The sequence below is a fragment of the Eretmochelys imbricata genome, chromosome 8 (assembly GCF_965152235.1).
Source record: "Eretmochelys imbricata isolate rEreImb1 chromosome 8, rEreImb1.hap1, whole genome shotgun sequence".
Classification (NCBI taxonomy): Eukaryota; Metazoa; Chordata; order Testudines; family Cheloniidae; genus Eretmochelys; species Eretmochelys imbricata.
This window is the reverse complement of record NC_135579.1, coordinates 22,079,162-22,091,615: the sequence shown is the minus strand read 5'-3', so window position 1 is coordinate 22,091,615 and position 12,454 is coordinate 22,079,162. Positions and strand designations below refer to the sequence as shown.

At 54.7% G+C, this 12,454-nt stretch overlaps 1 long non-coding RNA gene across 1 annotated transcript; it reads left to right on the top strand.

Annotated features, from left to right (window-relative positions):
* The first annotated feature begins 2,831 nt into the window (after positions 1 to 2,831).
* On the top strand, positions 2,832 to 10,532 carry LOC144269457 (uncharacterized). The gene is made up of 3 exons (XR_013346932.1): positions 2,832 to 3,029; positions 6,456 to 6,825; positions 10,393 to 10,532. It is a non-coding gene; the product is annotated as an uncharacterized LOC144269457 (long non-coding RNA).
* Positions 10,533 to 12,454: the final 1,922 nt, after the last annotated feature.

The following is a 12,454-nucleotide window of genomic DNA, read 5'->3' as shown; positions in this document are numbered from 1 at the left end:
CAAATACAAACTGATCCCTCCACCCCCTTCCTGTCAGGACTGATTTCAGCTGCGATTGCTGAATTATTTACATAGCCTCCCTGCGACCAGCCAGCCCTGATGGGCCAGGCTCCCGGGAAAGGGCTGGGGTGACGGCGAAGTTCAGCAGCAGGCCAGGTTACTGCGATGGTGATGCCCCAGCCAGCCAGGAAGCAGCTCGGTCCCCATCACAGGCAGGGGCTGGGAACAGAATCACAGGGAAAAGCTAGAGGGGCAGAACTCCTGCTGCCCTGACGCTTTGCAAGCTGAGATTTGAGCTGGGACGGGGAGGGGGTTCTCTTTGGAGCAGAGTCAGCTGGCTAGGGCGAGCCCCTTGTTCCCTGGGTGGAGCCCCCCCAGCAATGACAATGTTGTATTTTTCCTCATTCCTGCGGCCAGCCCGTTGTGCTAGGGGTTGTACACTCACAGAATGGTAAGATGGCTCCTGTGCCGGAGAGCTTTGTCCCCTGTAAGCAAGTCCGCCATCTCTCTCCTGCATCTCCTGTCAGGGCAGGCAGGGGCAATGCTGTGGCCCATTCCAGCAGGAGTATTCTCTCTTCCATGGTGATCCTCTAGCAAAGATATAGCTGGGGAGTATGTAGCAGACTCCTAATTCAAAAGGCACAGGGGGAGAAGGGAAACGTGCTTCTTTCTGTGTCCTCTCCTACGTAGCTGTTGTTATGCTGGTTAAGTCCCGCAGATTGAAGTGGTAGAAGAGAGCCTGACAGCCCTGGCTTCTTAATTCATCAGGGAACTCTCTTCCTGTCCTGTCACTGCAGTCCCTTTGGTTTGCAGCCCCTCATGTTCCCAGGCAGCTACCACAGCCTGGCAATGGCTGCAGACCAGCAAAGGAGGCTGTGTGTGTTGGGGAGACCTGTCTACTGAAAAGCCACTGGAATGTGCAGAGTAAAGTCCAGCTCTGCAGGCTGGCGAGGGTCAACCTCCCTTCTGCTCTAGCAGCAGGAGCTCCTGGCCAGGCTATAGGGTAGGAGCGGGCACTTAACCCCTACCAGCAGGTGCTCCTGCACCTGCAGCCAAAGCTGCTAAGTCTGCTTCACTTGTGTTTTATGGGTGTAATAAAGCCCCACCAGCTTTTGAATGGCTCAAAAGAAGAAGAAAGGAGCTAATTAGAGGGCACTACCCTGCTTTCCCGGGTATTTCCCGCCACCAGCCTGGGGCCCAGAGGTCAAAGTGCAGGCTGCTTTGGTATCCGCCCCAATGGCCAGAATTCAATTGCTGATCTCAGGGGAGAGCAGGAAAGGGCGTGACTGGCATTTGCCTGCTTGCCCTAGCCCTGCCCTAGGCTCTCTGTGACCCTCCCACCCCTTCCTCTCTGCTAGTTTGGCCAACCTCCAGGCCCCCTTTAGCTCCTGGGCCTGTGCGTGACCCAGCTTGCCCTGCAATCACACCTCAGGCTCTTCCTAGAATGCCTGCAAGAAGAGAACAGCCCTCTCTCCCCACCAGGTCCTTCTCAGGGCCTCCCGGTGTGCCCCTTCTCCCTCTGTTGGTGTGTGAGCTCCTGGGGACAGCTGATTTCCTGCCTGGTTCAGGGCTGTGCTTGCCACCCGCACTCAGCACCATGAGGCGCAGGCCCAAGTGGGGGTGGAAGATCAGAGCTGGGCTCTATTCCTGGCCCTGCCATGAACGGGGGGCTTTCCCCCCACCTAATGGGGTGCAGGGGATGGATGTCTTTGCTGCTGCAGCCTCTCGCCTCCAGAGGACTCTCTGGTTGCCATATGCCAGGGCTTGTGTTTTGTCTGCACTCAGCTCACTTTCTGGTGCACTGGCTCCTTATCTCACTCCTGGTGCTTGCACAGCAGGCAGCGGTGCCCTGGGCGGGGCGGGGAGCAGCAGCCCCACCTCTCTGCTTTGCAGCACTGCTGTGGCCCATGGCCCAGCCCAGCCCAGCCCCAGCCAAGCAGGTTTTGAGCTGCTCTGCTCATCAGCATGGGCAGGGATGCCAGCTCCGCTCTGGGCCAGGAAGGTTGCTGACGATGGAGCTTTCAAGCCCTGCTTTTGGCTGACAGTCTGGGCATGTCTGGGCCGTGGCTCCCTCTCCAGGGCAGGGCTTGGCCTGGCCCTCCTTTCTTCCTGTGCCATCCTGCCCGAGAGCTTCGGGCTCCCATTTGTCTGCTGGCAGAGGAAGCTTTATCCCCTCTATTAAAAAGGAGCAGAGAGCTGGGTCAGAAAGCCCCACACTGCCAGTGCCACCAGCAAGGGTGTCGGAGCGTAGCTGACGCTGCTGGCTCACAGGCCCGGGGGGCAGTGGGACAGGGCAGGGATGGGACGAGTAGGGTGTTAGGGCCATGGGTGCGGGTGGGGACACTGGCATAGCTAGGTTGGCAGGGGGCACTGGAATGGCAGGCTAGACTTCATACCAATAGCGCCAACATTTCCAGCCCCTCAGGTCTCGCTGCTCTCTTGTACTGGGGTCGGCAGCTCCTCCTGAAAAGTGACAGCCCCTCACCTCGCAGTGCCCATTTCAGGGGGGCAGGAGTATGACCTCTGCTCCTCTGCTGTCTTCCCATGGGCACCACAACCCCAGTGTACCCAGCCCCAGGCGCGCCCCCTCTGCTGCACCCTGGCCCCTTGGGCCTTTCCTGCGTGGTCCCCTCTGCCGAGTTTGCTTTCTCTGTGCTCGGCTGTGCCCGAGCTGCATAACGCAGCTGTTATCACGCACACGAGGCAGGCCTGGAAAACGCAGTCGGGCGCTTCGGTGTTTACATGAATCTCCTGAAGTGCTGACTCAGGCAGGCGGGGAGCGGGAGAGCTGTGCTGCGCTGTAGTAACTCCCCTGCTGTTGCGTTTGTGCTGTGATGGGTTAAGGGCAGACGCGGGAATGTGTGCCTGGCCGGGGAAGGGCACCCAGCACCCCCTTCATCCCCCGCTTCTCAGGCTTGTCCTTCCTAATCACTCATACTGCATCTGCACTGCCGCCCCTCCAGCAGCCCCTGCCAGGCACTCTGGGCATGGCCTCTGGTCCACGCAATGCCCAGGGGATCGCTCTGAAGGTAAGCCTGCTTTGGGGTGACCCAGCTGGTTCTTTGTCCGCAGACGGAGGGAGAGAGACTATGAACCCAGCTCCTTCAAATATTTGCCTGCCCCATCAGCCAAGAGTTAGGCAAGTGGGTGCAGAGGCCTTCAATAAGCTGGCAGGAGAGCAGCTGTTGAATGGTTAGCAGGAAATGCTATTGTGACCACCGTGTGGGATTTAATGCCTCAGGAGGCCAGCTGGGCAAATGCTCAGACTTTGCAGCTCAGGGTGTCCTGACATTTGCCAGTGTCATGCTTCAAGGTGCAAACTGATCCCCCAGGAGTCAGGAAGGAAACGTCCCCGTGTATGCCATCCAGGTTGCACAGTATTGCACCATGGCCTGGGTCTTCACTTGCCTCTGAAGTAGCTGGTGCTAGCAGTGCAGGCAGGGCACTGGCTGGGTCAATGGTCTCATCTAATACAGCACAAAGCAGCATAACTCATAGGTGGGTCTGTGCCTCCTGCATGGCAGAAGCTGGGCCCCCACGGCTCTGTCTCTTGTGGGTGGGGGGCTCAGGGTGCACTCTCTCGGGCAAGACTGGTTTGCTCCTGGTGACAGCTGGGTGCCCCGGGAATCACCTACAGAGAAGGCACTGGGGTGGGTCCTGGCTGGCAGAGGCCTGTGCAGAGGATTCCCGTGAGGCAACCAAGGGGCTTTGGTTCATCTTCCTCTCTCTCTGCCATCCTTTCCTGTGCCGGGGAGCGAGCGTGCTCCTACATATGGGTCTGCTGGGGGTGACTGGGCCAGAGTCAGAGTGCAACAGAGGCTAATTACAGCCACGGTGCCCTTCACCCATTAGCAACCATAATTAGCAGCTGTGCTGCTTCCCCTTACAACATGGCAGTGAGGGGGGCCCTGGGGGTAGGCTGGGGACAAGCTCCTTGTTCCTGAGCAGTGCCTGAGGACAGAGGAGTGCACTAGCCGCACCCTGAAGAGGGTGTTGGGCCAGGCCTCCTTTGAGCTGACAAGCTGGGGCTTGAGCCAACCTGCTACCTCTCCCCTGGGGAGCCAGGGACACGTGGCTGCCCCGCCCAGGTTCAGCGTTGCCTCAAACGGCCATAAGTCACACATGGAAATGAGACCGACCAAGGCCTCTCTGAGCCAGCCCTGCTCGGTCACTGCAGGAGTATCTGCTCCAGTGCATTGGCAGCAGTTGTATCATGCTCCAGGAACGGGGTGAGCCCACTGCTGTGCCGTAGAATCCATGGACCGAACGCCCTGCCCCCATCACACCGGGCACGCACTGGCTCCCTTTTGGGAAGTCATGGCAGGGAGACCAAGGACTGAGTGAGCCAGAAGAGTCCCTCCAGCTCAATGGTATGACTCATGCTGAAGGTGTTTAGGCTCCCGGGCTCTCAGCCAGCTCCTCCCATGAGCAGGAACTCCAGGAAATCCTGGTCTACAAATACTGAGCACAAATGAGATGGGGGGTGGGAGGGGAGCTCTGCCTCTAGCTATAGATGTGCTTATTTGTTCTAATTAGGAGGTCTGCAAAAGCATGTGTGCTGAGCAGGTGGCTGTCCCCAGCTCAGGGCTAGAAGACGAGCAGACCTGTGGCCCCGTGCTCCAAAGCACAGCCCCCGGGGCGTGCAGGGGTTGGCACTTGGAGCAGGCAGGTGGGTCTTGCTGCACAGGAGCTCGGAGCTGGAGCAGCCATGAGGACTTGGGCTAGCCCAGTGCCTTCCTGACCCCCACCAGGCCGAACAACGAACCATCCACTTCAAAACAGCACATGACCCTGACTCCGGGTGAAGCTAGAGCTGTTGTATTGGCATGTTGCCCAGTGGGGGTGGGGGGGGGCGTGAAATGGGGAGCTGAGGGTGCTTCCTGGGCCACTGCACAGAGAGTCTGAGCTGTATGTAAGGGTAACTCATTGGTGAGTGAGAGTTTCAGGGCCCCCTCTGGGCCGATCCATGGACGATCTGGGTTGGTGACGTCCCACAGCTATAACGCTTTAGCGTCGTGCTTTTAGCTCAGGAGGTCCATGGTTCAGTGACGGCATGTCAGCTAAGATGGCAGCCAACAAGTAAGCACAAGGCGGGTGCTGCTCATACGGGAGCCTGTCTGTATCTGCGGAAGGTGACTGTCGGACAGAGCTGGGGCGGACGCTGCTGAGGTGAAGGTGCTGTGTGACTGGGCCTGTAGGGGGCAGAGTCTGTGCTATTCTTGGTGGAAGCACAAGGTAGAGGTTAAACCCCAGGGACCGTGGGTTCTGTTTTCAGGCCCTATTCCTGGCCCTGCAGACTTCAGGGCAGACTTCCTGGGGGACCTTGGGCAAAGCACTTACTCACTCTGTACCTCAGTTTCCCCATCCACAAAGTGAGGAGCAGGGGAGTGTGTGTCCAACCCACAGAGCTCCTGGCTGGAGCTGAGCCCTGGGGCTGCCTGAGAGATGGACTCCAGAGGCATGTGCAGGGCTCGGCCATGTACACTCTCCTGGCACCGACCCAGCCGCAGAACCATGGCTCTGCTCCCCTCTGGCAGCTCGAGCAGCTGATGATGGGTGGATTCACCAACACAAGTTGCTCTCCTAGGATATGACTCCTTCCCCTTCCCGTTGGCACCAGATAAAAGCACGGAGGCCTCAGCTCCTGCCCATGGAGTGGTGCAGCATGTGAGAGGCAGCCTCTCTCAGGCCCTGGAGGCCAAAGCAGGACAAGGGGGATTAGTTTTAAGCTGATTTCTGCCACCTGTTAGGGAAGCGCTGACACTGAGGAGATGCTTCACATCACTCCGCAGTCTCCCCCGCTGCTGGCAAGTCACGTGGTGCCTGCATGCGCCTGGGATAGGGGTGGAATTAACATGGCACTGTCAGAGCAGAGAGGGAGTGTGGGAGGAGAAGGGAGTCCCAGCAGGGCCCCTCTGCCTCCCCGGACAGACCGGATGGCCCCGTCCAAGCACGGATCTCCCCCGTTACAAAAAAGCCTGGCTGGCGGGAGGCAGGTTTTGGAGAAGGGCAAAGTGAAGGCCAGAGGGAAGCGGCCCCTTTTCATCAGAACCCAGTTCATCTCTCTGGTACGGCGCTACCCACCAAACTCTGAACCACTCGTCACCCTGGGGTGGGAGCCCCTTGCCTCAACCTGCTAGCTGATGGGCTTTCCTCAAGACACTATGGGACACCCAGCATCAAGCCCAGAGCTGTGGGAAGTTGAGTGAGGGGCAATCTTCCTCCTGCTGTTGAACGGGGTGGCACAGGGAACAGCTGCCCCCTTTCCATTAGCGAATCGGATGGTGGGGGGATGAGCGAGAACATATTAATTCCTGCCATGCCATCATCCTCCTCCCTACAGCCCCGAATGGGACAATCAGATCTCTCCGTCACACATGCACACAGGTCTGATTAGAAACTGATTGTCCCCACAGGCTGTGCAAATAACAGCTCCAACACCTTTTCTTTGACAGCTGTCTCCGTGCTTGCCTCATGCAGCCAAGGGCACAGCCGGAAAGCTCCTTCCTGCACCCTGGGGCCCTGACTCCTGCCCCTCTCCATCGGGGCCACGTGCACTGTGCTGCTGCAGGTGCCGGCCGGTGGAACTCAGGATGCCCTCTCTGCATTTACTCCCCAGCCACTGCTGTGGCGCCCGAACACCCCTCCCACCTGCCTGGGGGCTGCTGGAGGAAATAGCAGCCTTATGCCAAGGGCCTTGGGATCATCCACTGGGGATGGGCGGAAAACTCCCATTGAACAATGGGAACAAACCCGACGATTTGTTTTGATTTCTTGCCGTGAAGAATTAATCAAAGGATTCCTGCCCGGCTCGGAGTCCCTCTGGTAAGTTGCTCTTTGATCTTCTCACTCTACAATCTGCTCTTCAACCCCCGGCCCATTTCCGGGACCCCTTGCAGCCTGAGTATTGCTGTAAGCACAGCTTATCACAAGTGTTGCCAGGAGGATTTTCATCTCTACCAGTATCCCCTGGAGTATAAACCTTCATTAAATGTATCCCCTGGAGCAAGTTCTAGCCCATAAGTATATTTGAAGGTATCATCATTATTTATTGCTTACAATTTTTTTTCCAATTAGGCAGAATTTCTGCAATACCCATAACTGGACAATATGTATAATATCCAGCTATAGGTTGGATAATAGATCCATTATCCAACAGGAGCTTCTCCTCCATTGCTCTCCTGGAGTTCACCCTCTCTCTTGTCCTTTCTGTTCCCGATTTGTTTTGTCCTTGTCACCTCTCCTCACAAGGGCTAGGGCCTGAAGCCACTGTCAGGGCCTCTTTTCTCTTAGGCAATGTGGATTTCTTTGGAAATGTGCATGGAGAGAAACAGACTAGCACCTCCTAGAGCAGATGTCTCCTATACCCGCCGAATCACATCTTAACAAGGTGCCACAAGGAAGAGCTTCAGCTGTGACCATTTGCACAGGCTGCTACATTGGCTAGCTTCCATTTCAGAGGTCATCCTTAGGCAAGCAATTCCTGAATCACCCACATTTTGCACAGGAACAGGTTTTGCGGCTATCCTGGGTCTGCGTAACAGCATAAATACCAAACGGGGAGACCTAGATGCTATGCCAAACCCAGCTTCCGTGCAGCCAGTGTCCCACAAAAACCTACCCTTGTGTGCTCTGTTGGCATCCCCTCTTGCCACTGCTCTGATGCCCAGAATGCAGCCTTCAATTCCTAACCAGGAGGAACTGTTCTCCCCATTATGATTCAACACCAGCTGCAAAAAGCCAGCAGGCCAGCCCATAAAGCAGGCCTGGCCTCGTTCTGGAAGCCTGGCCATGACTCATCTTGCAGAACTGGTAGATATATGCTGAGTCACCACCATCCTAGCCCATGAATGGCATGTTCAGAGAGCAGCCTCCAGCCAGCAGAAGGCTGGTAGCTGGGGCAGTAGCTGACATGTTAAGAATTTGCATTCTCATATGGTTTCCCTTTTGTGTGTGTGTGTAAGAATTCACAGCAGCCGAGTCACTGTAATGACAGCAACTTTTCAGGAAACTTGGGGCACAGAGACCAAAATCTGACCAACAAGGGGAGGTTCTGTGAGGTATCAGATCTAAGGAGTTTTCATATGGATCTATGGATTCAAGCTGGATCTGGGATGCCTCAGGAAATCCAGACGGTTTCTAGAAATCACAGAAGCTTCACTTTGCCATGTGAGGGGAGCACGATCCATAAATGAGACCCCACCTCCCCCACCCCCGAAGCCCACCTGTCTTGGCAAAATTGCCAGAAGGAGGTGGGACTTCTTTCTGGCTGGTTCTTAGCACAGATTTCATGAGGTTTCCCTCTGGCTCTCATGGGCCACCCCAGCTCATGCTGCTGAGCAGGGCTGGGCTAAGCTATGGCTGCATCTGGGAGGGAGACCTTCAAAGGAGCACGTAGGTGGGGTTGGAAGTGGTGAGGGTGACTGGGGAGGTGGCTCCCTTTCTTCTGCATCAGTACTGAAGTAACGCCCCAGTGCATCGTGTGTCAGTGAGTGCTGGGCTGGTGGGGCAGCTTTGGGGCAAGGGGATGTAAGGCAGATCCTGCTGACCGAGGCTAGAAAAGATCCCAGGGCATGGCCTGTGAGAGCAGCAATATAAGGCCTGGTGCCCTAGGCAGAAGGGAATTGCCTCTCTGAAGCCCCCAGCAGTTTCAGCTGGATACGGTGTTGTTTTCCTAGCCAGTTAGGTTCTGTTTGGTGCTGAAGAGCTGATGTCTTTCACCCAGCTGGTGATGGTTCACATGGTCCGTTTCCTGGAACTTTGTTAATGTATGAAGTGGGCTTTACAGAAGCTGCTGTGGAGAGGCAAAGTATTATGATGATCCTGATGGAAGAACCACCAGGAGTTTCATAGGCGCTTACCACCATGTTGTTAACTTTTGTAATTTTATCACGTCTCACGCTACTCGGTGCTTTTCTTAAAGCCCCAGCTCCTGGAGTCAGGAGATCACATGAGGACCTCAGCTTTAATTTAAAAATATGGCAAGTTTCTCACCCTCATTATTGCAAAGAAAAGCATGAAAACTGGAGAGCCCTAAAGGCTCAAACCCACAAAGCCAAATAAAAAGAACCCCAAGTGGTATTCGTTTTTTAAAACTCTCCTGATTTATTCAATGCTTGAGATTGACAAAACTGTTATCATTTTGTTATCATATGTTTCAGTTTACTGCCTATCTTAGATACTTATACAGCCCACATCACCATAGGGCATGAGCCCCTCACAGTTTCTATGTATTTATCCACCCAACACCTCTGGGAGGTAGGGCAGTGCTATTATCCCACATAGAAGCTGAGTAACTTGCCCAAGGTCACAACAAAGGGAAGGGACCATGGGTTTCTAAGTCAAAGGCCAGCCCCCTAACCCCTGGACCATTTATTATAGGGGATCCTGCTGCAGCAGGTCTGTCTGATAGCCCCACCACACCTGCAAACACTGCTGGCAGCTGTTTGATTTGTTCTCCTGGCTCTTCTGCCCCAGCTTCCTTTTCCAGGTCTCAGTGGGTCCATGACCCGCCTGTTGAGGGTCAGGAGGGGGTGCGACCCTCGAAGTGCATTACTAGGATGATTTGCTGAGTAGGGGGAAGTCCGGCAAACAGGGGAATTAGAAGAGGGCATTTCACTCTAGTGCTGCCTTCACGGGAGTTGTGGGTCCTTCCTTTGCAGTTAGGATTAGAAGCAGCCTTGCCCTAAGGCCTTCAACCATGTCTCAGATGGACCCTGCAGCCAGGGTTTGCCATCTCCCCGGAGACGGCCTCTGGCTGTTGACAAAATCCCAGCTGTGGCAAACAAATAGGCAGCCCAGGCTGGGACGTCCCAAAGCACTTATCTGAGGATTGGTAGGATGCATAAAAGTGAAAGCTAACAGCTCCTGTTAGGCCTAGATGTGGGCAGCTTGTACTGTCCCACGCCTGGCTCCCCCCCAAAGTGCCCTCCATCTTGGTGTGACTGGCAGTGTCAGCTCAAAATGGATGGAGGCAAACGTCCACCAGAGACAGTGTTGAGACTCCACCAAATTCAACACATGGGTGACTGGAGGCAAAACCAGAGCTCAGAGCTGATCTGGACTTTCCCACAGTCTGGGGGTGTTTGAATCAGGGGTTTGGGGCCATCTCTACTTGTGACCAGACCCAAATGGGAAGCCTCCTGCATTAATCCACTCTGCTAACCTGTCATCACCTGCTGAGGATCAATGAGCATCTAAAGAGGCACCTTGCTGCCACATCCATCCCACTGAAGCAGGATCTAACTGAATAGCCTTCAGGAGGGCTCTGGGGAGGGACAAGCTGCAGAAGCACTCCCTTTCCCCATCAGGGTTTGTACTAGAGTGGTTCCACTGTCTCCGACCCTTGTGATTTTATTGAGAGTCTCATGTTATTTGGTGTTTTTCTTGCAGCCACCGGTTCCTGGAATTATGTGATTATGTGGGAATCTCAGCTTTAAAAAAAAAAGAAAAGGAAGTTTCTATCCTTCGTGGCTGGGGTGAAAAGCTGGAAAATGTGACCCAAGTGCAGTCTAACAGTTCAGAACCAGAAGGCAAAGAAAAGAAAAATACCCCCTATGTATTTTTTCTAAACCAGTCTCATGATTTCTGGGGGCCTGGCTCCTGTTCTTCCAATGCTTGGGGTTGGCAATAGAGCGATCCCCAGTGTCCAAAGCCCCTTCTGTGCAGCCCAGGGGCTCTCTGTACAGGTGAACACTTACACCAGTACTGAAGGCATTTCTTTGCCTTCTCTAATATAAACACATAGCAACAGGTATATTTAACAACAACAAACCTTTCAGAGCAAGACACTCCATGCCACACACATCTCCCTTCAGGGAGAGGCAGAGAGAACAAACAACACGGGTCGTGTTGCTCAGATGCTACAGTGATAAGCACGGTATAATAACCTCTGGAGAATAGCTTAAAAGGCCCTGCATGGGCTCAGACACCAAATACTCCTCCCCCACCTCCAGGAAAACAATCAGCTGGAAAGACCCCAGGTTGGGATGACTGGGACTAAGGCTGGAGGGGCTGGGCTGCCAGTAGGATGAAGTCAGTGTCTTCACTGCCCCTTTGAAATGCGCTTCGGGGTGATACAGGGAATCAGCCCTGCTGGTGCAGCCACCTGTGGACCTGCTGTTGCTCTGGGGCTTAGGAGGAGGCAGCTGGCTCCATCTAGCTACAGCCATTGTCTGCTTGCAGTGCAGCATCCCTGGAAGGTTTCATTAACTCTGCAAAGTCTCTAAGGTGGCAGCAGCTGGGCTGGAACCAGTGGGGAACTGGATCCTGGAGGAGGGATGCACGGACCTCGGGAAGGAGCTGCAGCCATTAAAGCAAAGGCTGAGGTAGCTGCAGGGCCAACATTTAAGGATGCGAGCATCAGGCTTGCAGCATCCAGCCTGGCTAGAATCACAGATTCAAACCCCAGTTGTGGCCTCTAAGCCCTTCACCCTTCTGAGGGACAGGAGTCCCTTGTGGATCACTGTGTTGTGTCAGTCAGATCTGACCTTGGCCCCTAAGCTCCTGTCTCCTTGACATGGACAGGAAAGCTCCCATGACACTTCTTGTAAGGGCAGGAGTTTGACTAGCGTCTTGGCCCAAAGCTTAGCCTCCCACCACGAGAGGAAGGAGGATTTTGTGACTAAAGCAGGGACTGGAAGGCAAGAGACAATTTCATTGTGTTGGTCACATAGGTGCCCTCTCTGTCTCAGTTTCCCCGTCAGCAAAAGGATCTATGTTCCTTCCTTCCCTCCAAGGGCTGCTGGGAGGCTATATTAACTAGGTTTTATAAAGCAGGTTGTGAGCCTGAGATGGAAGGTGCGGTGGAAGCACAAAATGTCATGATCTAGTATTGCCTGCAGGACGTCTGGTTCCCACCCTCCACCCCAGAGACAGCTGTATTTTAATGGTGCTATAATAATGTCAACAGTTTGAAATGTCTGGGGCATCCCACAGGGTGAAAGCTGCTTTTCAAATGGAAACATCCCCTTATTCTATTCAAGGGGCCTAGATGGAGGCAGCTGTTTTACTAGCAGGGCTCAGGACCTGCTGCGGAATTGTGAGGTCCCTGGCCCTAACCCTCCATTGTTCAGTTCCCACGGGTGCAGAGGAGGGTGGGCAAGGCTGCCTTGGGGGAGAAGGCATCGGCGTAGCGCTATACCAGCTGGGACTCTCCTTATGCCATGCGTAGGCCTGGTGACCGTTTCCACGATTTGTAGGCCCAGGATGGCGTCACAGGGCCTTAGTGCTGCAGAGACACCTGGCCTAGGGCCTGCACCCTTACAAAGGAGCTGGTCAGAAGGTTTTGACAAAACAGGGGGTTTTTTTTGGGGGGGGGGGGTTGCTGAAAATGCTGACGAGGCTAAACCAAAACTTTGTGTTAAGGGGCGTTTGGAATGTCCCAACTCAAAAAAACCCCGTGGAAAGCAAGTTTTGCAATTGTCAAAACAACCCATTGAGACGTTTTAAAAAT